Raw genomic sequence first — 18,957 nt, forward strand, 5'->3', positions numbered from 1 at the left:
TTACAATATTTACCTGCCTGATTCTTAACCATCAAGGCCTAGGCCTCGGCTCCCTTCTGTGGCTGTAGGAGTTAGTCTTGAGGGGGGAAAAGAAAAGATAAATAAAATATAATGAAATAAAAGGGCTCAAGGGTTTCTGGACTTGGGAATGTAACAAGATGCGGTGAAGGAGGAAACTCAGAATTTTGCCTGGGTCAGCACAGGCGACAGGAAGACTCGGAGGTCAAGAGCCCGGGCTGGGAGGCGCCAGGTTGGCGGCCCATGGAGGAGCTCCCCAGAAGCCCTCCAACCCCCACCGAGAAGCTGCAGTGACCACTGTTCCTGAGGCCCAGAGCTGAGACTGAGTCTTTGGAGGAAACTGGATACGTGACAGATTTCTCAAAACAGAAATTGAATCAAGCAGTGGGGAATATAGATAGTAAATCAACCCCACATCCCTGATTATTTTTATACCAAGCTAATTTTAAATGCTCTATTTCTATAGGAATCAGTGAGACTTTCACCCATCTGCGGCTCCAGCCCCTTATTTTCTTTTTTTTCTAAGCCTTCCCACAGCCTTGGTTTTTTTTTTACAGCACCAACTAAAATCTCGGGAAGCACGTTTACACCCCTGATGCCTCAGGCAGTCGTTTCTCATACACTGAGATACAAGCCTCTTTCTCCAAGGACAAGGACATTCATCATGATTATTATTATTTTTTTTTTAACATAAGCTTCCATGATGCAGTCCCTCTGCTCTGAATTTCCATTTACTTGAGTACTGCTGCTTCCTGGTAAGAGTTTCACATTTCTTCCATATAAAACCCTGAGGGTGGCTTATAGGGGAAAGGAGAGAGAAGAAGGCAGGCCAGCCCTGAGCCAGACAATCAGAAACAGGGAGAGAAGATCAAGGTCAAGTTCCTGGGGGCAGTGGGAGGATGCCACCACCACCTGCTCCTTCCTGCTGGCAGCTCTGGCTGTGAGTCTCTCTGTGATGAGCAGTCATGTTTTCTTCTTTGTCACCTTGCCTGATTCCTTAAATCACATCTGCCATCTCCACCGATCAGACCCCATGAAGCCACGATCCTAGACTTCACCTCCAGTCCGTTTCGGTGCCTACCCCAGTGATGCTCAGCATACATCTATTTAAAGAATGGGCGGCTCCTCCTGACCACAGGAGTGCATGCTTGTTGACGATTTCCAAGTAAAAGTTAAAAAGCACAATTAAGGTCTGTTTTTTGCAAGCCACTGTGCTAGGAACTATAAGATCCTACATCACTCTTTGTTCTTTTCAGAATGTCCTGAGTCTCTGCAAGTCTTGAATTGAAACCGAGAGGATTTGATCCAATGGGTGGTGGCCAGGTAGCTTGGTGGCCTGATGGCAAGTCCCAGGTTCAGAACATGGGGAGTTATGCTCAAGGACCCTCAGCAGGGGAAGGCTTGCTGACAAGAATCTGAGCAGCCAGGATCACCCCAAACATTTTTGGGACCCTAACAAGAGCAGAAATGAAGGCCCTCTTACAGTCTTATTGTTTTGATTAATAATTAAGTCTTTCTATAGTAAGGAGTATGCAGTTTCAGAGATCTTACTTGACCTCTTCAAGTTATCGATTTAATCAAGGGTTTTCTTATTTTCGTTTCCATTGTTTCGATGAATTAAGTAAAGCTTCATTAAATGAAGACTTGATTATATCCTATTTGTAAATTTGTTGTGAGGTAGTTTCACCAGAGGTCTACAAAATTTCATTGGTTCCAGTTTTAAAAAACTTAAACAGATTGAAGATTTTCTATTTTTTTCATCCTTTTTTTTCTTTTCTGAGCTCTATTTTTGTATTTCTGTACGTATCGCAATCTCAACTATACCCATACTCAAGGATTCACCTCAAGGATTGAAAAAATATATAGAACTGTATTTTAAGTATATAGAATCTGAATGTCAGTTCATAAAAAATGTAAATCAAAATTAGTGTGTGTTTTCAAAACACTTATTTTCCCCACAAAGTTTACAAAGTCATCTAGGAATTTCAAAAGCAAATAGGTCATAGTTCATGAATATTAAAAGTGTAAATCAAAATTACTTAAATAAAACTTCGATTTTAATTTGAAAAAGTGATTTTACCCTATTAAATATTTTTATAAAAATAAAGCCATTTACAATTCTAGCATTCAATATTCATCTCATTGTCAAGACTGAGGCTCAGTGTCATTATCCGGCACAGGTTGACTTTCTACCTTTATGTATACACATTTGAGAGCTCTGGGAGGGTTCCAGAATGTAGAACATTCCCTAGCCTTTACTGTGAACACCATACTAGCCAGTACATGCCCCGAGCCAGAAATCAGGTGAGGAGAAGCAAAGAAATGGGCATCAACCCCCCTGGGAAATGAGATTTTGCTATGCAAGAATCAACTGCACTTACGTGAAGAGGAAGGATTTGACAAGTTAATTTTTCTTTTCCTTCTCTAGAAGCTTCCACAGCTCAAATTCCACCTGGACTCGAGGAAGTGTCCTTCTCTGGTGTCAGCATGCAAATCTGCTCAGTATTTGAGCCAAGGGGCAAGACAGTGAAGTCTCTCCCTGGGGCCTGAATGGGGGTTGGAGTTGGGGGGAGCCCTAAGCCAGCACAGAGCAGTGGATCCTGAGTGACAGAGGTGTCATGTTCTTTAAGGAATTGATTGTTTCTATGTTTATGACATGCAAGACCCTCTGAAACAGGGTTGCATGGCAGGGGACCCTCTTGCCCTGGTCTGAGAGCAACACTGTATTGGCCTGCCCCATAGAAACACAGAGAGATATGGTTCTTGATCTCAAGGGCTACATGTGGGGAGCTTTCCAAATCTGGGGAACCATCACCTGCCATACTTACAGGACTGTAAGCCTGCGGTGCTCTGCACGTGTATTGGCAGGCAGGCAGGTTCCACATAGGCTCCAAGCAGCCGATTTCAACACTGTGAGATGAAAGGCGTTGCAGAAGGCATCTCCGACACCCCACTGCCCTAGAATCAGAGCTTTCCTAAGAGCTAAGAGAAGACCAAGTGGCATGCTGCATTGACAGTGGCAGACCTGTGAGATCTGAGATGTGTTTTCTGGAGGGACATAGAGATGATCCACAAACACTGTTAGCCTCAGGGAAGGGAGTGGTTAAAGGAAATTACATTTACTCTGTTTGACTTGAGTGTCTGGTGGCCAGGCAGGCTCATATAATTAAAATCATCTTTAATTGGGTGCATTGCTTATTGATTTGCTTAGCTATTTATAGCCTTCCTTGTCACATTTCTCCAGACTCTGCTTGACTCTGAGGAGAGAGAGGAGTGGGGATGTCATCCCTGTGCCCCAGGACCCTCCCCGTAACCCAACTTCACCTGGGAAGCCCCTCAGACACTGCATCCTGTGGTTCTGTGGCTGTGGCATCCACCCTGCTCTAGACTTCACACACATGGCCTTGGCCTCTCTCTGCATCAGTGACAAAAAGGCACCCTCCACTGCTGGCCTGTAAGAGGTCCGGACACAACCCCCTTCTTTTCCTCTCTCCCTTCCCTAGCTCTGCTCCCCACATTTCTTATGCAAAGTGGTTCTTCCACAAGCCACATTTTGAATGAAAAGCCAAGAGGGGGATAGGAAATCCAACATTTATACATATTTGAGCCAATTCTCCTGGATAAACACAGCTTCTTTCGGGACTTAGGATAACAAACCAGATGCAAACGGTTTCACTCAAGGAATCTTAGAGAAAAATATTTTAACATAGTGTCCATCATATATCCGCCACATCCCCACTGTTTTAGTCAGTTCAAGTTGCTATCAACAGGATACCATGCGCTGGCTGACTTGAACAACAAACATTTCTTTCTCACGGTTCTCGAGGCTTGGACGTCCAAGATCAAGGCGTCTGCAAATCCAGTGTCTGGCAAGAGCCCTCTTTATGGTTTGCATGCAGATGGCCGCCTTCTTGCTGTGTCCCCACGTGGTGACCAGAGATCTCTCTTGTGTCTTTTCTTCTAAAGGCCCTAATCCCAGGGCTCCTGGATGGCTCAATGGTTGAGCATCTGCCTTTGGCTCAGGGCGTGACCCCAGGGTCCTGGGATCAAGTCCTACATCGGGCTCCCTGCAGGGAGTCTGCTTCTCCCTCTGCCTGTGTCTCTGCCTCTCTCTCTGTCTCTCATGAATAAATAAAAATCTTTGAAAAAACAAAATAAAGGCACGAGGCCTAATCATGATGGCATGAGGACTCTAGTCTCATGACCTACTTACCTCACCTATTAATACCATCACATACGGGATCAGGGTTTCAATGTGTGACTTTGGGGGAACCAAACATGCAGTACATAGCACTCATACACTATGCATGTGTCGTCCAGGTAGGACCGCTGTAACCAGCCCGACGCAGAGGTGTCTGTGGTCTACCAAAGCAGTCCTGAAACAGAGCAGGCACCGCAACCCACAAATGTGCGGCTACTCAAAACGGGAGTCCCTCAAGGAAAGAACTTTGAGCTTGGTGAAGAGTGAAGGAAGTGGCGAACACACAAGCCTTCAGCTGTGGTTCTTCTGATTCTGTTTGAAGACGAGGTTTCCTTCAGATGAACTGAGTCCTGATAGCATCCGGCCCCTGCAACCTTAGCGTTTAGCACTCTGAGCTAACAAATGAGGCACCTAAATACAGACAAAAGCAGATGGTGTTGCAGCACTTAGTACACACTGGGAGCCTTTGCATGTAGTCTGACTTGTGAATTGTCCCAGCACACCAGAGTTCAGCAGACAGGAAGCTCTTTATGGATTCACAAGTGAAGAAGCATGCGTCTGTTCAAGCAGGAAAAGTCCTGACTCCATACTGACATCTTCCATGTGACAACATATTAACCCTCAAATTGCAAGCTATCTTTGAATCTGACATCTAATTCCCATGACCAGTAGATGGACAGTGGGGAAACTCACACCTGTCCCTGTCAAGATGTTTCATGCCTTTGGAAGAGAGGTTTCTCAGTCCAGACAAAAGGCCTTTGCTCAGATCTTGGCCTATTTGGCAGTGGGCAAACTCACTTGCAGATTGGAGACTGAGTTACATCTCAGTGTTGGGCAAATATCAGAGCCAATTTTTAAAACTTTTTAATTTTTAAAAATTAAAAATTTAAATCAACTTTCATTAAATTATGAATAAGACACTGAGTCCAAATAGAACTAAGTTTTAAAAATCTTAATCTTTTCAGTTAAATGAAAGTACTTTTTCTTTCTTTCTTTCTTTCTTTCTTTTTCTTTCTTTCTTTCTTTCTTTCTTTCTTTCTTTCTTTCTTTCTTTCTTTTCTTCTCTTTCTTCTTTCTTTTTTAAGAGAGAGAGAGAGAGAGAGAGAGAGGAAGGAGGGGAAAGGGCAGAGGGAGAAAGAGAGAGAATCCCAAGCAGGCTCCATGCCCAGTGCAGAGTCTGACATGGGGCTCCATCTCACAACCTTGAGATCATGACTGGAGCCGAAATCAAGAGTCGGATGCTTAATGGACTGAGCCACCCATGTGCCCCAAGTGAAAATATTTTTTAAGTCATTTCTTTTGAATCTATATTCAATTGTCAGATCAACATCATTCTGTTCCAAGGGATAGAAGCATTAACAATGGAAGGAGGAAGCTATTACCTATAGTGGTTTAGGACAGGTTATTAGATAGGTTATTAGAACAACTGGATATTCTGTTTCTCCCTACAATCACACCCCATCTTGCTCCAGTCTGCTTGGAGCCCACAGGTCTGAATCTGCATTGACAGGTTTCCTTATCCTCTGACTGTCTTGGCCAGTGGAGGCACGAGTAAGAGAGGGGAGTGTGTGGGTGGGGGGAGGCCCCGATGAGCAGTGGCTGCATTCTTTCACCAAAGGCCCCAGTTCATACCCAACAGGCCTCTCCTCTGACTGCAGCTCTGAGTTTCTGTAACTCTCTCCTCTTGTCCTGTCTGGCCCAAGGAGATGGTGGCTTCCTGCTTTTCTTAATCAAGGGCAGGTGTTTTTCCCTCCCTTATTGGATTCCCCTGACTCAGTCTACATCTTTCTAAAAAGTCCCTTGGTCACACTCTTCTAGATTACCCTGTTTTTGTGAGCCATCTGCTTCCTGCTGGAATCCTGACTGGCACAGGTGGGAAAAACCTAGGTGAGAGCTGCTGGTAAATTGTTTCTACACTATCTGCCTGTGGGTCTGTAGCTCCTCTGCCAGGGAGATCTATTCACCCAGTAAACATTTATTGGATGCCACTGTATGCCATCTACTGTGTGAGATGGCTTCATGCATCTTAGAGATTAGAGTGGTTATCAACCCAGTTTGGGACTGGGCAAGTAGACAAGGAGGGCTTCCCAGAGGAAGAAACATGTACAATCAGGAGTCTGAAAGATAAATAGAAGATGCAGGAAAACAGGGTGATGGGTAAGAGTGTTCTAAGCGTGGGAAACAGGATGTGCAAAAGCCCAGAGACAACAGGGCACAAGGGAAGACAGAGGAACTGAGTTTCTTCAGCATGGCTGTCAGCAAAGAGGCCAGCTAGTAGGATCTGAGGGACCAGATACAGCAGGTATTATATTTATATTATTTAAAATTTTATTTATTTATTCATGAGAAACACGGAGAGAGAGGGGCAGAGACATAGGCAGAGGGAGAAGCAGACTCCCTGCAGGGAGCCCCATGTGGGACTCAACCCCAGGACCCTGGAATCACCCCCTGAGCCAAAGGCAGATGCTCAACCACGGAGCCACCCAAGTGCCCCTCCATCGGGTATTATAAACCATGGGAGAACATGAGACTTTTTACTTAAGGCAAAGAGTGGTCATGAGGGCTGTAAGTGCAGGTGGATCTTTCTTACTACAGAGTTAAGGAGCAGATGGACAGAAGGGGGGGAGGTGGGGAAATGAATTAGGAGGCCCTTGGAGGATTCCAGGTGCCCAGATCTCAGACGGTGGCAGTGGGATGAATAAAAATGGGTGGATTCAAAAGGCGTTTGGGAAGTAGACACACCTGCCCATCACAGCCTCCTTGCTTTCGTTGCCTTCTCTGACCATGGTTCTAATGATGTTGCTGAGATGCTCACCTGGAGGTTCCTCATGGCTCTACTTCTTGGGGTCTGTCGCCCTTTTTGGCCAATCTTCTGCCCTGGGCCCCCATTTCCCAGCTCTGGCTCGTCAAAACTCTTATGAAAACCCAATGCAGACAGGTGCATTTGTTTGTGCAAACCCAGAGAATGTTTTTATAAATGTCTGCTGTGTACCAGGACTGAGCTAGGGGCTTTAATGTATGATCTTCTGTAATCCTCATCATAATTCCAGGAAGTCTTTATTATTGTTATTATTCCCATTTTGCCAACAAGAAACAGCAGGCCCAATCACCTGAACCAAGTGGCACAGTGGTCTGGTGATGGCAGGCAGGAGACGTATGTGTCTGGCTCCCAGATCCATGCTTTTTTCCCCCACAAGAGGCAGTGGATTCAATTTAACTGTATTATGGGGACTGTATTATATAAATTCCTACAAATGAATGATTGCCATTTGGAGCAACCTTGAGCAGAGGGGCCCTGCCTTGAATCCCAGGCAACACATAAACTTTCTACCACCTGGCATCAGCAGAGCCTACAAACAGAGACATTTCTTTAAATGTAGAACGATACATGGAGAGTGACACCAAGATCCAATTCCCATCTCTGGGTGGCCCCGGCTCCCACGCCTCTTTTCCCATGAGCCCCAGGCTGTTTGTTCTGAAACTGACAGAAAACTGACACCTCGCAAATTTTGTTCTGCAATTTTAGCACCCAGCTGATGGCTTCACTGCCTTTTAGCTTCTTGTCTAGCTCAAGACATACGTGTGGTTAGAAAAATAATATAACTGTTTTTGAACTCTATAAAAATATGACCCCTTCGCCGTAAACCTGTGAGCTCTCCGGGGGCAGCAACAGTGTTCTCGGCTCCTCGCGCATAGCACAAGCCCACGAATGGCTGGTAAGTGCCACTGAACAGAAGCAACACTTCAAGAGCATCCAGCGCACCCCAGTTCTTCGGGAGGCCTGCAGCTGATCCTTCGCTGCCTCTTTAAAACCTTGCCACACCCTGCAGCCAGTGCCCCCGAGAAGCCGTCCTGCGGGGCCCTGGAAAGTTCACCTATCCCAAGCCATCTCCCTGACCCATTTCATGCGCTGGCCTCTAGCTTACTTTCACCATCGGACTTTTCTGTCCAGGCCAGACTGCACAGCCCCGGCCGGCCCGGGGAAGGTGCTGGGGGAGACCCAGGAGGCCCTGTTCCCACTGGCCGCTCCGCTGCCCCAACAGGTTCCCCCAGGACGCATGGTGCTCTGCCCTAGGGCTGTGAGGACAGTTCTGCGGGGATGGAAGGCTACGCGATTCAGACATCAGAAGCGCCGCACCACTTCGGAGTTACGCTTAGTAAGTGGGGCGTACACTAGCTCCTGTTTCGTTGTATGATCGAGAACTGTGTTTGCCCTGCGGCCTCTCTGAGAAAACCTTACTGACAGTGGGATCTCAAGGTCTTGACTGGTGTTCATGGATCCCCGTGGGAAGACAGAAGGCTATGACCTAGGAGTCATCTTCCAGAGGGGCTGGCCGGGGTGAGAACCCCCGAGAGTAGCTGGTAGACAGGTGCACAGTCCTGCCAGGAAATTACTCTTTAACAGTCAAGAACTGCAGGAGAAGAAAGTGCCGTAGCCAGATTCAGGATGAGTCACATTGCCTTGGATCCTTCAGAAGGCTCCTGACTTCGCTAGGGTGGTGCTGAGAGCACCGACTCGCTCTGCCTGGCAAACAGAGGACAGGATCACGCAGCTGGCTATCTTCAAGGACCTACCTGAGAACCGGTTCAAGGTGATCTCCAGAGAGAGAACACAGGATTTCAGGAAGGAGCTAAAGCGACTTTTAAAACAGAGAAGAGAAAAATGTAGATAAAATTAAAATCCACCTCAGGAGTGCATAACTGTACTGAAGCCAGTCATTGGGTAAAGAGGCACACGTAGGTGTCTGTGTGCCCTGACTGTCAGGCACTCAGCGGGCACCCAGGGTTCTCGGACGCAAAGGGTCTCTGCTTTTAGGAAGCCTCTCATGTGGCTGGGAAGAAAGGTAGGAGGGACAGTGGGGCCGGGAGACGTAGACACCATAGGAACCCCGTCCCTAGACCCGTGAGCCCCAGGAGCAGGGACGAATAGCCAGCCGGACACCTAGATGTGGAGGTAAAAAGGGCTTGCACCAGGGAATCCAACAGACTTGCATGACCCTGGGCAGATTACTTCACCTTACTAAGCCTCAAATTTCTCTACTGTAAAAATCAGGATAATAAGCTCCCTCGGAGGGCTCTTGTAATACTTAGGACAACCACATATGAAGAGGACCCAGATCCTAAGAGGCCCTCAGTCGAGAATAGCTATTAATGAGAGAAACAAACGCTGCTTATTTGCCAGAGGAAATAGGAGGGTGGTCTGGGTCTAAATGCCCTCCCACCCACCTCCACCACCACCTCTTGGTCTCTGGAAGTATGCCCTCGAGCATCCCCGTGATCATTAGCTCACAGATCACACAGAGAAGGGTTTGGGGGGGACTGATTGCCTGTATCACACAATACAGAATAAGTTATTGCAGAGGGAGTGAGTGATGAATGATCAAATCTCCTGCCTGATTATTATGTAAAGTGATATTTAGAGAGGAAAGAGTTTGTAATCAGATAAAGCAGAGAAACTGACAAAGAAAATTGATGATGTCCTGAAATGTTCAACCCAGCTGACGCGGAGCCGGCTCCCTGCAGAGTTTCATTAATCAAGGAGGAGGTGGCGCAGGCTGAGGCGCAACCGGCAACCTGGATTTGCCCAACCAGGCCACAGAGCTTGCTTCCGTGCAAGAGATCCGCCCTCACAGGAGGAGATCGAAGGATCTGTTCCTCGTCCTTAATAGAACCACGATAGAAATGCTAGAATACTGCGCATATTTTATGAGAAACGGAAAACACACAACTTTACCTTCTCAATTTTACTTTCTAATACAGATCCATCCATTTATGAAACCACAAGCAAAAATTCTACAGTCTCTTTGAAAGATAGGGTTAATCACCCGTTACTTCTCCCGACCTGAAATTGGTGATGGCTCTTTTGTTGAAAAGTGACATCTCATAAGTGCCAAGTGTGAGAGCGTAACAGATGGTAAACACGGTTCTCTCCGCGTCCCGGCACGTGACTATTACAAGAGGAGCCGAGGAGTGTGATACTGTATTTAAAGCCAATCCTGAAAATTAATTTACTACGTCAGTTCTGTCTCTGCCATTATTAGGGTTGGTTTTTTTCTTTCCTTCACATAAACGTACTTCTTTTTGTGTTTTTTTTTTATTTTGACATTTGTCAAACTTGCAAATATACAAAAATAGATAGCATTCCCAGATCAAGAAATACAATGCTGCTCGAAATCCAGTTGGAGCTGACAAGAGTTTCTGGAGATGCTGGGCTGCAGCTGAGATCGTTGGAATGGTTGTCTCCATGGAGTACCAACTTTGAGATGATGGATGCATCACTAACCACTCCGACCCTCAGGAGTCTCACCTGTAAATGGGGTTCACCATACGAATAGTTGCTATTATAATGCGTTATCTACAACATACTATTTGTGGCTAGAGAAACAAAATGTCATTTAAGGGGACAGAGCACCAGAGTCTTATTTGGGCCCCTACAGGAAGGGTTCAGAAACTGGACTTTGTTGGGTCTCTCAGGGACTGTGCCCGCCAATCCAGCTCCAGAAAAACTATAGGGGAGATTCCTGGAGCGATGGTCTTCATGAAGCCCAGAAATGCTGACACCTCCATTGCATGTATTTTATTGCTCATGGGTGTCTGCCCATCAGGATGCCACTGCAGAAAACAGGAACGATTCTGGCCAATTTCAGCATATTAGAACTTAATAGATGTAATTTAATATATTTAATAATATTTTTAAAATATTTAATAATTTAATAATATTTAGTAATTTAATATGCATTTTTACAGAATCTTTGGAAGGTCATGGCAGTATGTCACCATGGGCTGCCATTCTTTGCCCTGCAATGATACATTAAAAGGTCTCCAAACATTCTTCTCCGTTAACTTCTTTATTTAACTCTCTGCTGCCCAAAGTGTTCATCATTTTGCATTAGGTTCTGAAGCACAGAGCTAATTTTTGTCTTCAATTTCAGAAATGTACCCCTATATTCTATGTACCTACTTTTTTTAAATGATTTTATTTATTTATTCATGAAAGACACGGTGGGGCGGGGGGGAGAGAGAGAGAGGGAGAGGGAGAGGGTGAAGCAGGCTCCATGCCGGGAGCCTGACGTGGGACTCGATCCAGGGTCTCCAGGATCATACCCGGGCCGAAGGCAAGCGTTAAACCACTGAGCCACCTGGGCCACCCTACATACCTACTTCTTAAGCTACTTTTATTTTTATTCAATTTTTATTTTTAAGTGTCCTGCTTTACTGGTGTTTTAACTTTTCAAATTGTCTCAAAGTTATTTTGTGGGAGAAGAAGACCGTGAGATATAAATGACAAATACTTCAATATTTCTTTGACTATTTTTATATCGGTACTCTGCTACACGGAGTTATTTATTTGATAAAGAAGCTATAATGATTTCTAGGGGTGCCAGTAGACTATATCTTAATGAATTCATATACTCATCCATCTACAAAAATGTGTACAAACCAGCTACTTTGTGCCGGCACCATACTAGGTGTGACGGGTGAAAAGATAAATACATTTTTTTGTGTCCTGTGGGGGCTTTATACTGTCTTGATTGATGTAGCCCCTGGACCAGCATCAGCATCAACCTGGAAGCTTGTTAAAAATGCAAATTCTTGGGCCCCATCCAAGTCTTCTTAAATCTGAAATTCTAGGGGTGGAGAGGAGGACAGCAGTAAGCCCTGCAGATGGTTCTAATGCATGCTAAACTTTGAGACCTATTCGTCTGGAGGAAAATAGGAAAACACAATTCCTTGTGATAAATGCTAAGCTAGAGTTGTGCTCCAGGTGCTATGGGAACCCAGTGGCAATCACCAGGAGAGAGCAAGTGGTGCATCACAGGAGAGGTGATTCATTAACTGAACCACTTCAGGTTGATTGGGACTTTGCCAGAGAGATAACATAGGGAAAGATGTTGCAGGCAGAGGAAGGAAAAGAACATGTGCAAATATGTTGGCTTGGGTAACTACAAGTCCCTCGTGGTAGAGAGGTTTTAAAACCAGAATTCTCAAAACAGAACTGGGTTGATTTAGATTGAGTCCTCAGCTGAAGGGGAAAATGTGGAGTCAATATCTTAAATCTGTCTCACCAATTTGGTCTGAATGTTTCTCTGTTTGTGTCTCTGGATGGTGCCTTTTGTGATGGTTAATATCACTCTCTAATAACTTATATATCTAAGATTAGTGGTGCCAATGGCCTCTATGTTATCTTTTATTTTAGGACACATTGTGGTTACATTTCAGGACTAGGCTACTGTTACATAGGGAGACACAGGTCCTTTATCTTCCCCATGTTTGCTCTGTAGTTTTGTTCATTTCCCTTTGATATATGGAGGTTAAGTACTGATGACCTTGAGCATGTCCCTATCCTAATTTATTTTATCTCTATTATTAGTCTATTAGCTATAACTCTTTGTTTTGTCTTATCTTAGTGGTTGCTCTAGGTTTACAGTGTACATTTTTATTTTTGAAAGATTTTATTTACTTATTTGAGAGAGAGGGAGCACTCATGGGAGGGGAGGGCAGATGGGGAGGGAGAGGGAGAGAGAATCTCAAGCAGCCTCCACACTGCGCATGGAGCACACCATGGGGCTTGATCTTATGACCTTGAGATCATGACCTGAGACGAAACCAAGAGACGGACGCTTAACTAAGATACTCAGGTGCCCCTGTGATGTACATCTTTAACTTATCACAGTCTACCTTCAAATGATGTTATGCTACTTTGCATATGTTTTAAGAACCTTCCAACAGTATGCTTCCACTTCCCTCTCCAGGCCTTTGTGCTATTATTGCCATACATTCTAATGTATAACATTCTACATGTTATAAAGTCCTCAATACATTGTTACTACTCTTGTTTGGAGCAATTATCTTTTAAAGAGATTTGAAAAATGAGGGGGAATTATATGTTCCCATTTACCTATATAGTTAGGTATAGTTAGGTATTTCCACTGCTCTTCATTCTTTTGTATACTATCAATGGTATCACTTTCTTTCTGCCTAAGAAATTCCTTTCAACATTTCTTGTAATGCTGATGATGTTTGCTGATGATAAATTCTCTCAACTTCTCATTATCTGAAGAAGTCTTTAGTTTCCTTTCTTTTTTTTTTTTTTTTTTTTTTTGAAGACGTTTTGGTTGACTATAGAATTTTATGCTGGCATTTTTTCCTTTCAGTGTTTCAATGATGTCACTCTGTGGTCTTCTGATTTGCATAATTTCTGATGGGAAATTTGCGATTTTCAGTCCCTTTAAGTAATATGTTTTCTTTGGCTGCTTTTAAGACTTTCTATCATTTATTTGAAGCAATTTGATTATGATACACCTTGATGTCATTTTATTCATGCTTCTTTTGCCTGGGGTTTGTTGAGATTATTTTATCTGTGGGTTTATAATTTTCATCAAATTTCATTGTTTTCTTTTCAAATATTTTTTCTTTCTCACTCTGCTTTTTTTTCCATAGAACTCCAATTACCATACTGTCTTGTTGACGACAGCTTTGCATTAAAGCTTGAAATCCAGAAGTGTGATGCCTTCAGTTTTGTTTTTCTTTTTCAGAATTGCTTTGGCTATTGGGGGTCTTTTGTGGTTCCCTACAAATTTTAGGATCGTTTGTTCTAGCTCTGTGCAAAATGCTAATGGCATTTTGATAGGGATTGCATTAAATGTTCAGCCATCAAAAGGAATGAAATCTTGCCATTTGCAACAACATGGATGGAGCTAGAGAGTATTCATGTTACGTGAAATACATCAGAGAAAGACAAATACCTTATGATCTCACTCCTGTGGGATTTAAGAAAGAAAACAGATGAGCATAGGGAAAGGGGAAAAAGAGAAAAAGGAGAGATGGAAACAAACCAGGAGTGACTCTTAATGACAGAGAACAAACTGAGGGTTGATGGAGGAATGTGGGTGGGGGGTGGGCTAGATGGGAGATAGATATTAAGGAGGGTACTTGTGATGAGCATTGGATGTTGTGTGTAAGTGATGAATCACTGAATTCTCCTCCAGAAATCAATATTGTACTACATGTTAACTTAAAAAAAAGGAACTCCAATTACACGTGTTCAATTGCTTGATATTATCTCACAGCTCGCTGACGCTTTATTCAATTTTTTATAATCTTTTTACTTGCTTTCATTTTAAATATTTCTATCACTATGTCTTCAAATTCTTTGATCTTTCTTTTTGCAATGTTTAATCATCTGTTACTCTCATCTAGTATACTTTTCACTTAATATATAGCATTCTTCAGCTCCAAAAATTCTATTTGGGGCTTTTCTATATCTTCAAGTCATTCATCATAGTTATGTTTTCTTTTATGTTCTTGAAGATTAGTATATTTATAATAGTTGTATTAGCATCTTTGTGTGCTAATTCTAATATCTGTGTCTTTTGAAAACCTATATATATATTATTACTTTTTGCTTATAGTCATAGGTCACATTTTCCTGCTTCTTTGCATTCCTGATTTTTTTATTGTATGCTAAACAGTACAAATTTTATGGATGACAATGTTTACCTTTGTATATTGTTGGAGTTTGTTCTGGGGAGCAATTATTCCAAGACTGGCTTTCATATTTTGTTAGGGCCTGCCCAGGGTCTAGGGTTAATTTGGTCTCACCACTAAGGCGATATCTGAAATCTGCTCTCAATACCCACTGTATTATAAGGTCTTTCCAGCCTGGCTGATGGGAATACAGATTATTTCTAGCCTTGTGTGATCTCTATTGAATTTTTTGCTCACTCCTTTCTTTTTCTTTTAAGATTTCATTTATTTATTTGAGAGGGAGAGTGAGAGAGCACAGTGTGGGGAGGGGCAGAGGGAGAGAGAGAAGCAGACTCCTCATGAGCAGGGAGCCCAACGTGGGGTTTGACCCCAGGATCTTGAGATCATGACCCAAGTGGAAGGCAGACACTTAATTGACTGGGCCACCCAGGTCTTCTGATACCTGGGCCACCCAGGTCACCCTGCCCACTCCTTTCTGTTGATTCTTATCCTGGCCTCAGGTAGTATCTTTGTGTACATGCTCAGATCAGCCTCATCCACACACTCCATAGGATCTCTCTGCAGATATTTGGAGCTCTCTGTAAATCTCCCTCCTCTCTGGTATTTTGCCCTGGAAATTCTAGCCAATTTGGCCTCTTTAAACTTTGACCTCTGTCAAGCTCAACTCAGCCAAACTGTCAGGCTCTGTTTGGACTCTGCCTCTCTGAACATCAGCCTGGAAACCCTATAGGCAATTAACTGAGGCCATTGTAGGTCTCATTTATTGCTCTTCTCTCAGAGGTTACTGCCCTGTGCTGCCTGTCCAATGAAGAGAAACTGTCATGTCATTTATTTTGCTAGTTTTTAAGGCTGGGGAGATTCTGTGACTTCATCATAGGCAGCTTGGAAGACACAGAAGTTTCTCTGTCCTAACCCAGATGGGGCTTTTAAGGATTGAGTTTCATAGTGTGACAAGGAGAGAAAAACTGGACAGCTACATGAGACTCTAGAGTACAAACACTGAAGTTTAATGTCCTCATTCTCTTGTCAGGGGTCCTAACTGTTTGCTATTGGGTATGGGCTGCCATGGTGATAGAAGGGAGCTGAGCAATGAGAAGAATGTGGGTGATTTGAGCTGTGCATTGGGTCTGATGTGTGTTGAATTTGTAAGGATTTAGTACTATGAGCTGTGCTGGAGACGTCCTATCGTTTTCTCAGATGTGTCAGGAAGTTCATACGGTGTCCTGCGAGCCTGCTGGATAATTGGGTGTCTGTCTCTAAGAGGTTTTTATTATGATCCTGGAATGCTTATCATTTCCAGTGTGCATGCAGGGCGGGGTGCATGAGAGGGAATTTCGGAGAGGACAGTAGAAAAGGAGGTGAGGCTTGGTCATGAAAGGCCTAAATATCAAGCCAGAGAATTCTGACTTCTATCACACAGATATTGGGGAGCCACCAAAGGAGGAAAAGCATTGAGAGATACATGAGCTGGTGTTCATTAGAGAAATTTGTTTTCGGGAGTGCCTGGGTGGCTCAGTTGGTTGAGTGTCTGACTCTTGATTTCAGCTCAGGTCATGATCTCAGGGTTGTGAGATCGAGCCCCTTGTCAGGCTCCATGTTGGCTTGATCCCTCTGCCTCTGCCTCTCTCTCTTTCTTTCTCAGTTTCTTAAAAAAAAGAGAGAGAGAAAGAGAAACTTGTTTTCAGAATCTATTGGTACAGTAGATCCAGCAAAAATAGGTATCAAATTAGTATGCAGTTCTACAAAATCAAATACTCTGGTGTTATTGATCTGAATGAACTTCAAGGAAACTATTTTGAATGTATGTGATAAATGGGCTTGAAGTTTGAGCACTGAAGGGAAGAAAAGGAGAAAAAGGCTAAAGAGATGTAAAAAAAAATGTGTATCCTCAACCAAAACCAGAGTGTGTGGCTGTGGATTCACAAATCAGTAAGTAGAATTAAAGTGAGCAGAAAATTAGCCAAAAAGCACTTTTTGGCTGATAGGGTAGTAATACCCCCAGAGCTAGATTAAAAGGGGATTTGCCTGCCAGCCAGCCTCAATGAGGCTGCACTAATTGTAATGAGAGAGAGAAAATTTGACTTTGCAGACCCACTCTTAAGTACATACTGGATATGAACAAAAGGAGTGTTTTCATAAGTCACTTCTGAAGGGCACAAGACCTCCAAAAACTACGTCCAGACATCCTCAGATGTTTAAGAGACTTCTCTGCAGGAGGAGACCTGTTACCCGCAGTTTCCATTCTGCTCAGCAATATCTGCTACTGGTTCTTAGCAGGCCTCCCTAGAGGCCTTCAGGAACATGGGGGATTGTCCCACCCAAGGAAGGGGATGCTGACTCCTGCCACCAGTGATTTCTGCCCATCCCTCATGCAGTGTTCAATCTCTCTACCAAGTAAATGTTGAATATGCATATAAAGAATATCGGCTGGAAGGTATAATCAATTATCCTGTCCTAGCCTTGCCCAGAGCACACTCATGTCTTGGTCTTGCCCTAATTATCCCAGAAAGGGCGACTGAGGGAGGAATAATAGTCCCTCATAGCTTGCTGTTGTGGGGTTTCTACTCTTACATGGAGCCAGGGGAGAAAGAATGTTTCTTCAACCTGTGGATATAGACTCCTGCAGCAGGTGGGCTTTCCTGAGGCTGGGGTAAAAGTCAAGATCACAAAAATTATACAAAGAGCATACCCTGACTTCTCCCCATTCTCCATGCCACTTTTCTCTTCTTCTCCCTAGAAGTGCCTATAGTGGCTGCTGCTGAGGCCTCTGATGCCATGCATGTGCCAAAAAGCCAACAAGAGCCCCTGCAAAGTCACCTGGAAAACTACATCCCATCACAGCCAAAGCTGCCAAGTCTTGCTCCTGCTGATGCCCAGTCTGCCAGGTCAGCACCAGGCTGCCCATTGAGCCTCTACTGTGAGCACAAACCCTCTGCTATTGCCAGTGCTGCTGTATGGAATGTTCTGGAGTCCTCAGTGCATTAAATCAGACTGGGATCTTTACCAGTCCAGAGAGACTTGTTCTTCCTGTTTTCACCAATTCACACTGATCTGGGGGAAGGCTCCTCTTCCTGGTCTGGCCCACATCCCCTTCCCAGGCTCAGAATGGAACAAGTTCACGGGGCCAAATAGGATGGCAGAATGGATTAGGGGCCCTGCCTTGCCCCCAGCAGCCTGATAGCAACATCATCCTTGCTCATGGAACTCGTTCCCTTGGGTTTGCTCTGTCCCAGTGGATCCCTTGTTCTGTCACATAAATAGGCACCTGGCAGCCTGCGCTATAAATGGCCACACAAGTCCAGACTTGCCTGATACTCCCAATAAACACCGGCTGCTGTCAGGCCCCGCCACTGCAGCCTTGGAGGGAGGGCACGGAAAGGCCTTCTCCTAGGACCTAAATTGTTCTGAGTTAGAAAAAGAGACTTTTAGGGAGAGGCAATACCTTCTAGGTCCCAGAGAACTTTTCCATGCACATCATGGTGGGAATCCATTCATTTACCTTGTGTCAACATAACCAACACAGAGCTTTCAGGCACCCATGGGCAAGATCATATGCAGGACACTGAGCGAAGGACTTAGGGGTAATGAATGGAAACTACTTTAAGCTATGGAAGCTTCTGTTCAGGGGCAGAAGAAACAACTATAATTTGTACTAAATTCTGTCCATGAAATAACATGTAATCATTTGTGCATTATTTGATGCACCAGATAGGAAAAGCTACTACTGAAACCCACCAGGCCTGAGCTCAAATACTCAAGTACTTGACTCAAATACTTCTGCAAGAGCTCTCCATCTGTGGTCCAAGCTGTAGCTGTGCCTAAAAGGCCCTATCTCTCACAGCTCTGACCAAGAGAGTGAGAGGACTCATTGATGCTGGCTAAGCCATAGTCTTTTTTTATTTTTTATTTTTTTTGAGCCATAGTCTTTAGAAAATTTATGTCATATTCAAACTTGCTCCAGACTTGAGGCAGTTGGGTGACCTGTGTCTGCCTCAGTTAAGAATAGAAGAGCACCTACCTCATATGTTGTGGACATTAGGGAGATTTTACAGGTGACACACTTAGCATTATAAATGCTGTTTCTGGTTCTGTCTCTCTGATACTCTAAGGTTCTGTCTCTCTGTCATCTCTAAGGTTAGAGAAAGAGTTGTAATCTAGTCTGGACTCCTGATTTTGTGTCTCTAGGTGCTCTAATGCCAAGTTGCATGCTTCTGGGTTCTGCATCCTAATTACTAGACCTTAGTAGTTGT

At 44.1% G+C, this 18,957-nt stretch overlaps 1 long non-coding RNA gene across 2 annotated transcripts in view; it reads right to left on the minus strand.

Moving 5' to 3' along the window:
* Positions 1 to 18,957, minus strand: part of LOC112670102 (uncharacterized) — a 31,749-nt gene that overhangs the window by 11,825 nt on the left and 967 nt on the right. The gene's annotated exons all lie outside the window — the stretch shown is intronic.

The sequence above is a fragment of the Canis lupus genome, chromosome 25 (assembly GCF_003254725.2).
Source record: "Canis lupus dingo isolate Sandy chromosome 25, ASM325472v2, whole genome shotgun sequence".
NCBI lineage: Eukaryota > Metazoa > Chordata > Mammalia > Carnivora > Canidae > Canis > Canis lupus.